Genomic DNA, 10,276 nt, shown 5'->3' on the forward strand with positions numbered 1-10,276 from the left:
AAAAAGTATAGGCAATAGTAGCCGCACAACACGCTTGTATAAGCTTGATTTGAGAGTTAGATCCGATGCGTTTGCTTTTGCTTTTGCTTTCTTTTGCTTTCTTAATAGCTCTTCGCAAGCTCTGATTTCTTTCATAGCTCTGAGTTCTTCGCTTGGATCCGTTGCGTTTGCTTTTGCTTCTTTTTGCTTTCTTAATAGCTCTTCGCAAGCTCTGATTTCTTTCATAGCTCTGTATTCTTCGCTTTCTTCTGTATCGCTTTCTTCTGTATCGCTTTCTTCTGTATCGCTTTCTTCTGTATCGCTGAGCGGTTCTTGACCACATCTGCAGCTGCATGCCTCAAAATGTTTGTCGTCCCAAACTCCCATCTTGTTTGTTTGTTTTATTAACCTCTTCAGAAAGTTTGAAGAGGTTTTTTTTGTTTTTGTTTGACTCACCCGAAGGGTGTGGTGAAGTAATTTTTGAAGAAACGTTCGTTTGAAAGTGTGTCGCTGTGTGACAGAGGTTTTACCACTTCATCAAAGACAGAGTACAAACTCTGATGAGCGAGAGAGGGTTTCAACCTGCGGGTCACCTCATTCAAAAAGTATAGGCAATAATAACCGCACAACACGCTCAACAAAGCTTGATAATGTGTGTTGTTGTATGCGTAGTTGATTTTGTGTTTGTTAGAAAGCGATATAATCTCTTGTGGTGGGTGAAGCCCGAATGAGTCAAAATATAAGATTAGATCAGAGCCAAAAAACATAGCAACCCAGTGCGAACCAGGCTCATCAGACTCGTTCAGATTGATAACGTAAGAATGTGCTGGCTTGCAATCTTTTATTTGATCTCTGGAAATCACACCGCCAAAGTTTGGTATCTTGAGATATTTGATCCACACCTCGATATCGAGGTTTGTGATGGGAATATTTTTGAAAAGTGGCCTTTTCACTAAAGAAGCGCTCCTAATAGCGGTATTCCGTTGAAGGGAGAGTTTTTTCCCAGCAAAAGACCTTTTCCATTCTGTTTTTTTTTACCTCTTCCAATTGTTGGCATTGGTCCATCTAACTGTGGTGGGAAGTATAGCGGCTGATAAGGTCTGTTTTGCATACCCCTCCCTCTACTACTACCGCTGCTTCTGTTTTGGAGACCACTTCCAGTCAAAGCCTTGAGAACTAGAGGCACGCCGATTGAAGCGAGGAGAGTACCGAGAAATCCGCCACTCTGTTTCTTTGTCGGCTTGATTCTCAGTTGTCCACCAGATTGAAGCGCAATGATGATGTCTTGCTTCTGTTTCGCTGTGAGAAGATTTTTGTGATCAATGAGTTGTTGAATTTTCGAGTTTGGTATGATAAAACCTCCCGACTGTTGACCAGGACCGAGAATTTTATCAGTGGCGAAATTACCCAGACTTGTTAACGCTCCTGTCGCCAACCCTGGGAGGGCTTTTGTGGCGAAAGTCATAGCTTTAGGGAGAACCTTCGCACCAAGGGCTAGAAGAGATGTGAAGAGATTTCCGCCTTTCTGCACAACCTTCTGGATCTGTGTTTTCGAGATCTTGAGGTCTACTCCCTTTCCCTCACTCGCAGCTTTCTGTATTCGATTTATCTGAGTCTTTGTCAGCATCATCTCATCAGAGCCGCTCAACTCATTGTTTGGGAGGCGGAGAGTTATAGCTGATTTCTCGTTGTAAGCTTTAGCAAGCTTCTTTCTTTGATTATCACTGAGTGATACTCCGTAAGGGTGGTATGATGACATTGTATTTATAATGAGTCCTCATTATAAAATTCGAAAAAAAGGTGAAAGTCAACTTAATTTCTGATCAGCGCTTTATCGCCCATAACTTCGATAGAAATCTCCTCTTCGTTTAGCACGAGGCAGTAGATGTGATAGTCCGCATTTGTCGAGTTGTTGAGGCTGTATTCGAAGTCCAAGCCTGTTGTTTGCTTTAGCAGCTCTGGTTCCTGTTTTGTGAGGTTGAAATACAATATTCCGTACAAATCTTGAAACTGCTTAACGTCGATTGTTGGACCGAACAGCGAGTTGCTTACGAACTTTGTATAGTCTGTAAGCATAGTCCAAGCTCTCGTGAGTTCGCTGTTCGGATCAAGCTGCTGATCAGGATAGCGTTCACCGTTCTGCACGCGAAGTTGAGCCTTCGTGAAGTATCTCGCATTTGCGATGTTGTATGTGTTCATCAGGAACATGTTCTGTTCCTGGTCGTTAAGTTTAGCGGCGTTTAACGCCCAAATGAATACATGCCTCGGTCTTCTCACAGCATTCGTAATCCTGAACGTTCCCGACCCCTGTCGAAGCGGTCCCGAAGAGATGATCTCCTCTTTCAGGTAAGACCAACTGTGTGGTTTGAGGTAATTATCCATAAATACCTTCCGACCTTGTGTGTTAAATTTGATGATTGGTACCCATAGTTTCATCTTTGTTATGATATAGCGCCCTGCACCAGCAGCATTGCTTCTAAACAAGACGTTTGCATCATCTTCGAGTCTGATGTCTATTGTGACACGACCGTTTGGCGCTAACTGCTCTTCCAATGAATCGAAAAAGCCGAACCTGTTGAGCGGCAAGTGGATATTGTTTTCAGCGCCCGCAGCCAGCAGAGTTTTTCGTTTGGTGAAGCCTTCGTTATAATCAGCGTTGTCAGTTGGGGCGATGTTTTGCGCGTCTCCAGTAAGTTGGAGGGTTGTATACTTCTGTATCACAGCGCCGGTGGCTGTATCAGGATAATAGAACTGGCGAGGTCCTACCTTCCTTGTATGTTCTTCAGTAAACTCTGTAAGATTCTTAATATTCACCGCATGATTAGCGTCTGGGAGAGAAAGCACGCGCGTGCTGTCGAAAGAGATCTTTATGTCGTTCACCAAACTGAAGCCTCCGTTAATGATACCTGCAGCGTCTGCTGCCCCATAAGTTGTTCCGTCCGCTACCTTGTTGATTTTGAAATCGAGCTCGAGGTAGGCGTTATACCAGTCAGGTACAGTTTCAGACGCGGTTGTTGTGTCTACGGTGAAGCGGTATCCCTCTTTTTGCTGTGTTGCGTTATTCGCCGGGTTAGATTGAAGAGGAGTATCGAGCTCGTACGAGTAGTACTCATAGACCTTTGCAAATTTTAAGGTTCTCATGGAAGACATTATCTGTTTTTGTTAGAGAGGAGAGATTGTTTTTTTCGTAAAAAAGTTCATCGAAGTCGCTGAAGAGATCATCGTCTTTTTCATTTTTATTTTTAGTATTTGAGGGTGGTGGCTTTTTTGACTTTGACCACGGTTTCTTCTCTTTCTGTAGAAGTTTTGCAATCTCTTCTCCTCTGTCTTGTTTTACTTGTGGCACTACGTGATGCATAACTTCGTGTTGCGTGACTTGTGGTGTGACTTGCGGTGTGACTTGCGGTGTGACTTGCGGTGTTGAAAACTTATCGTAAATCTTTTCACCGATCAGCTGCCCTGTCTTCTCACCGATCTTTTCAGCACCTTTTTCGAAAGCCTTCGTAGCAGCTTTTTTAGCCATCTCCTTCGCGGTTTTACCTGTAACCTTTGCGGCTACCTTGGAGAGAGCGTCAAATATTCCTTCACCCTCTTGAAGTGAGTGATCGTCATCAATATTCTGTAATATGAATTTGCCGGTGAGGGCATCTCTTTTCATTTGCTTTCGTACCATTTTTATTCAAGTGGCATGAATAAAATATTTGATTATTTGCTTAACGCGCACGCGTTTTCTCTTTTATGAGGAGTTTTAGCGAGACGGCGACTCCGTTCAAATCAACCGGTCTGTTCAAAGCGTCCGTAATGTAAATTCGCAAGTGCACGATTTGTGATGTGTTTATTTTGTTGTACAACTTGTGTCTCGGCTCTATGTGAAAGGGATAGCTAAGGGGTAAATTATCCACTGAAAAGGTATAAATCACGTCCGCGTGCTTTCCACCGACAACACTTTCTGAGATTATGTTCGTGTGAATGTATATGTCATCGGCGGATCGTGTTATGTCTGGGAGTTTGTCGCCGTAGCTTGTGGCTGTAACAACCTTTTTGGTGAAGCCGATCAGATCGGCAAAATCACCGGTTCGTAAGTCAACTTGATAACCGTCTTCGAGTCCGATCAAAACTTTGAACAGTGCAGGGACGAATTTGATCTCTATCCCCGTTTTCGAGTGTTTTGCCGATTCAAGGTACCTCTGGACATAAGCGTTCAGTTGAGAGTAGCTGAAATTCCCGTTGGGAGTTCAATCTCTGTCCAAGTCGTACCCGAATCGTGAGAATACTTTAGTTTGTTGTTGTTATAACTACTACTCACATTATACCAGGAGTAACTCATTGAGAGAGAATCGAGGGCAACTAAATAATCTGTGTTTTGATCAAATCTCATCACAGGATTAAAACATGTTGTGAAATCGTGGCTTACCCCTTTTGTGCATATTAGCGAACTCAAAAAGATAGGTGTCTCCGTCATGTTAAGTGGTCTTGTATATACTCAGAATATTGTTTTTTCGATATTTTGTTGTTTTTGAGGAGATGATCTAATATTTCTATCGCTTCGTTTCGGAGTTGTATGGATGAATTTCCGGCGTCAATACTCCCTGATAATTTTATTAGTCTGTCTTTCAAATCTTTGAAATCAGAAAAAATAGCCCCTCCAAGTTTCGCTTTACCAGACGACTTGTGCATCGGAAGGTTTGCGAGTTTGTTTAGGTCCCTGAATATTTGCACCGCTAAAGGTGAATAATTCTTTTTGGGATTAAATCTCTTTGTCAACAGATCAACGAGAGATTTGTCACCGTGCCTTTCATACACAAGCGAACCGGTTGAAGGATTGATCGCCTCAACAACCATTTCGTTTATTAATCGATTGGGGTTGATGAGGAGGCCGCCGTACTGACCGTCTACGATATCCACCTTGTAAGCATTTCGCTTCTTCTGTGTGTATTTACGTTTTTTATGAGCCTTACCCTGTTGCGTGACAAGAATTTTTGTCGCCCTAAACCTGGTCCTGGAAATTTTCGTCGTGGAGGTAGTAGACAAAACTTTTATCAGAATAGAGGTCAAAATACTTCTGAGTGGCAGTCTAACCAGCAGGGAAACTAAAAAGTGCCCCTGTCTTGTTAGAAAATGAACCCGCGACGGGGGCGTCAAATACTGTGCAAAAACCTTTGATGAAACTTGTAGACCGAAATTTATCGGTAGGATCGTGCAATGCTGATAAACTTGCTTTCAGTAAAGCCAAGCCTGCCGATATTTCGATAGATGAGAGAGTTGATTTAGCGAAACATGTTGTTGAAGATAATTGTCAAATGTCGCCAAAACATTCATCAAGTCACCCTACTCAGAACGGTAGACAAAAACAAGGCACTTGTTTGGAGAGTAGCATCATCGTTATTTTATCCATTGTTTTCGCTATTATCATTAAACTACTTGAGTTGTTCGAAATAGTCATAACGAGTACGGTGGATGTACTGAATACGACCGCCGGTGTCTAGTAAAAGACATGCAGCTTTATTTTCAGGCGCCAGTTCGCCTAATTCTTCTGCCTTGTCTATTCAGGATAAAACTACTGAGTGTTTATGTAAGGTCTCAAAGGAAGAGCCTCCAAGTTTTAAAAGTGTTGTTGTTGAAGAAAACAGCCTAGTTTTTTAGCAAGCAGATATTTTTAATGATGATATATTGAGTAGTGACGATATTGTTATTTCGGAGGTCATGTCATACAGTGTTAAGCAAAATAAGATGGCTGAACAGGGGTCGACAAGTTCACCCGTCCAGAGGAGTTAAGATAATTCTAGCATCGCAACCCATCTAGATCTCTGCTCCAGTTCTGCGGATTCTTTTGTGAAGCCGGACTCGAGTCGCGTTGACAATTTCGTGGAGGACGAAGTCGATGATATTTGTATTTCTTTTGTGCCTGAAAGTTCCCTCCTACCTATTACTATTAAGGGTCGTGATTTTCATTGTTTAATAGATTCTGGAGCTGCTTTTATCCAAGACGAACCATTCAAGGAACTGAACTGAACTTCTGATAATGCATTACGTAATAGCACTGACCTTACTTAATTTCTCTACAATTCTGGACGATGCCACAGCTGCGTATTTAGCGTCAGTTAGCGGTCTTTTTGCTTCATTTAAATGTGGATATGACGCCTGTTGTTCGGGGCAAGCAACACCAGTTTTTCGCTTTAACCGCCCTTTCTCGTGGCAAACCACTAATTTCTTTTTAGGGTTATTTTCGGGTTTCAGTCGATCGTTAGACTGGAAGTTAGATAACGTTCCCGAGTTTATCCAAGTTTGTCATTATTTCATGGTCCATGAACGAATCTTGAGCGACGTCTTTCGCGTAACTTTTCCGCATGACTACTGCAATTCGTTCGCAGAAAACCAACTCTGCGAGGTGTTGTTCGCTCTGAAAGCTTCTCGTTACCTTTTTCTGGCTCGTAACCTTACTATTCGTGCGTCACAAGAGTTTGAAAACGTTTTCATTTTCGAAGATCTGATGTCAGCCTCTAGTGTAGATGATTTTAAACAGTCAATTGACGGTCGAGTGAACGATTAGGCATCAACTGACAAATGTTTTTAAAGATTCTTAAAATCAGTTTTATGTACACTAATTCACCGAAGATTAGTTGATTATCGACTTAGTATATGTTCCAAACAAAGCCTTTTCTTCCCGTCCGCATCGAGGACGATGCCCGATTTAGGTGGGGGGGGGGGGGGGGGAATTTTGAGAGGTAAATTGAAAGTTGTTGTTTTGAGACTTTTCTAGTTAAGCCTTTTGTTTTGTTAATCCTTGCCTGTTGCGCCTACGTGTTGTTTTGGAAGACTTGTGTTTTTTTTGGCTCAGTTCACGGATTTCCTTGTTACCGTGTTAGACATTTAGACAATTAGACAGTTTCACAGATGATCGTATTTGCGTTGGTAAAGCTGACCTTAAGTTTTACCCATACTGAAGTTCCTGTTTGTGTGCGCAATTCTTGTGCGCAGCTGTTAGCGTTCAATTGGTTTGTATGCGCAATTCTTGTGCGCAGCTGTTAACGTTTAATTGGTTCCTCGATGCTCGCCAAGTGACTTCGGTGAGGGCCAACCAGTTTCCCCCTTTTTGCAAAATAAACGGATACACTGTGGAAACTCTCACAGTCAGCTAACCCAAACACGTCTACGGTTTCCCTACTTAAAGCGTTAGTACCTCTCGCATGATATTTGGATGCGTAGAGCATAGATGCACAGAGTATCAGATGCATAAAGCGTTGCTGTAGTAGCTCTCCAGAAGAGAATAAAAGAAGAAATGTACAGAGTCTTGGCACCTCTCGTTAATTCGTCCGAGCGAGCAGTAAAACCCCCCAACAATAGTTTATTCAAACAACAACAAACATATGAAACATATGTGTGAACTGCGGTTATGAGACGTATATGAGCACGATCCTTCGCAGTAAAGCACTATTTGAGCAATAGTGAAAATCAGACCTGAAAAAAAAATAGTTTATTCCGAAGCGAACGAAAATAAGAGCCGCGGGCGATTCACCGAACAAGCATACAGGAGCTGGCTTCGCACCAACACGCTCCAAAGAGTGAATAGGTATATGAAAAAACAAAACAAAACGAATAAAACAGCTAGTGAAAGACTATAATGATAATTGGTTTGCCACACATAATATGAATTTGCCATGCATTTCACAGCTCATACTGTGAGCGCTTTGTTCAGTAAATAAAACGCTCTGGATTCAAAAACATTTTGCAATAACCCAGTAGTTAAGAACAAGTCTCACCGTTAGAATAACTCTCTTCGTCACCGGGAGGAAGTTTTGGTAGGTCCACGTCAAGTTACTGTTGGGTTGTTATTTTGTAATTTTCTGTTTCCCCCTCAGCAGTGTTACTGGCCAGTACAACTTGTGCTCAAATGAACCAAACCAAAATTTACTAACAAAGTCGTTGACAACGGGGAAGTCCGCTGAAATCTCCTAATTCGTTTCTAGTTTTTCCCGATAGGAACTCGTTTTCTATTTTGCTGAATTGGTTTCTATTCCACTTATGACTAACTAACTACCTAACAACCACTTTCAGGTCGCTCGACGTGATGTAGAACTTGCTATTGGTGATCGCACGGCGGAATCAGGTGCCGCGTGGCGTAGTCAGAAACAAGTTATCATGGAAGTAATCATTTCTGAAATATAATTGCAATATTAAATTGAATATTCATTTTCTCAAAGTGTCACTTAATGCAAAATTCAGTGAAAACTAAATTGAATCGATTTGGAAACCTGGCGACTTTTTTTGTTCTGTCAAAATGAAACGTTCTGTGATTGGTAGAGCTGTTCATGGCATATCATGGAGGAACAAATTTGACCTGCCCCCCCAAAATATAATTACTCCTGTTAATTATTTAGTTAATGAAAGTATTCTGTTTTTCACAAAGTTGTACCTGGTGCATTGCTGTTCATATACAGTCAAATTAACTACCTGTACTGTGCTTTCTATAAAATTTAACCCATTAATGGCCGCAGCTTTTGTGGAAAACTGTGTTTTGAAGCTAGTCCAGCAGATTTCGGGTCACTGTTGTGGTTTTAAAAGCTCAAACTTACCAAAAACTCCCTGACAGCTCGTGCACTCGACGGCCTTTCATCCAAATGCAAAATGGCGGCCTGAAAATCTCGGGCACGCGCAGAAAGCAAAATTACCCTTAACGTCATGCCCCACTTACGACTTTTACTTTTCTCTCCTTCTCCTACCCTTTTTTTCCCCTCTCCTTGCCTGAAGTTTCTCCTCACTTGCTGGAAATTGAGTAGGCTTCATTTTGGTGTAGAGATTTTTCAGAAACTACTCATTATTTTCAAAGCATATGCTCGGAAAGGTAGGTGGGTAATGAAACACGATTTTCGTGCAGATTTTCAGGTCAAATTGACACGGTTTTTTGGCTATTCCTCCAATCTCCTTCACTCAATTGCGCTCATTCTGGTATCGTCTGTAAGATATATTCAACCTGTTCAAGTACGTACTCAAATTCGTGCTCCAGGGTTAAAAGTGATGACGTCACAAGGGGTAGAAAGGGTATGGGTCCCCGTGGGCGCATATGGGCGCACTGGACGTCAATAGGTTAATAAACATGCAGAGTATAGGTATGAGCTGGTCTACACCTTTGGGGCAGATTAATTAACCATAGCACGTTAGCTGTTTATCACTATAGAAGATGGCAATACTCAAGGAGACGAATGACAGTAAACGAAGCCATACTTTTTAATAACTTCTCAGGGATTCTGGGGAAGCCCCAAAAACTACTTCATATAACATCTCCCTTTTTCTGTAACAATAAAACATGAGGGGCGAACGTGTAATGGAAATAGAATGTGAATTAAAATTATACAGAGCTGACTCAACATTGAAAGATCAAAATGTTGTTTTTTTCCTACTAGTTGTAATAACTCAACCAATGTTCAAAGTTCCTTGTATCTAGGTAACAAAGTCATCCAACCTGGAAGGACGCACGCTGGTTCTACCACTTCGAGTAACAACAATTTGTTGGGGTTGCGAAGTCACAATCGCTTCCACTGCAGTATACTTTGGTTGGGGACTTCCACGAATCTGTCTCGTAGTTAGTGCCTGATTCAAAGGAGGATCTGCCATGGCATCTGGTAATGACTTGGCTGATGACCCTGCACTGGGTGATGGCTGACTCGACGGATTTGTGCCACTGATATCTAACGAGGCCTGCTCTTGGCTAGGATCTTGACGAATAAACTTACGATTCCGTCTGTACAGGTTTCCGCTCTCTGTTTCAATAAGAAATGAGCGTGGCCCAACTTTTGCCACACATGAACCTTTCTCCCAGGGTGCTTTAGGATTTACAGGCTGAGGCCTTACTGGTTCTCCCACTTGGAGCTCGGGCAATGGTTTTGCATGTTTGTCATATGCTGCTTTGGCCTGCTGTCTTTTTCTGTTGATGTTGTCATACACTCCATCTATGACCTCTGGCTTCAGCCATGCTACATTTGTTGGAATGGTAGACCTAGTCCTTCGAGACATAAATTTTTGGACTAGGCTCAGTCCATTACTGTCAGGTGTGTTGCGCCACGCGAGCAAGGACATCTGGAGGTCTTTGTTACCTCGCTTTGCCTTCTTAACTAGATTCTTTGCAATTTTGACAGAAGACTTGGCTTTTCTATTGCTTTGGCTATGTAATGGTGAACTTGTAGTGTGCTGAAATTCCCATTCACGAGTAAACTTGGCAAAATGTGCACCGGAATACTGCGGCCCATTATCTGTAACTATGTCAGCAATGCCGTGACGTGCAAAGTGGCGTTTGGTTGCA

At 42.2% G+C, this 10,276-nt stretch overlaps 1 long non-coding RNA gene across 1 annotated transcript; it reads left to right on the plus strand.

The window, feature by feature from the left end:
* The first annotated feature begins 2,898 nt into the window (after positions 1–2,898).
* LOC148718381 (uncharacterized) lies at positions 2,899–8,230 on the plus strand. Its single transcript, XR_015994323.1, has 3 exons — positions 2,899–3,576; positions 4,747–4,887; positions 8,035–8,230. It is a non-coding gene; the product is annotated as an uncharacterized LOC148718381 (long non-coding RNA).
* The last annotated feature ends 2,046 nt before the right edge of the window (positions 8,231–10,276 follow it).

Source organism: Stylophora pistillata, chromosome 12, assembly GCF_964205215.1.
Source record: "Stylophora pistillata chromosome 12, jaStyPist1.2, whole genome shotgun sequence".
In the NCBI taxonomy this organism is placed as follows: Eukaryota; Metazoa; Cnidaria; class Anthozoa; order Scleractinia; family Pocilloporidae; genus Stylophora; species Stylophora pistillata.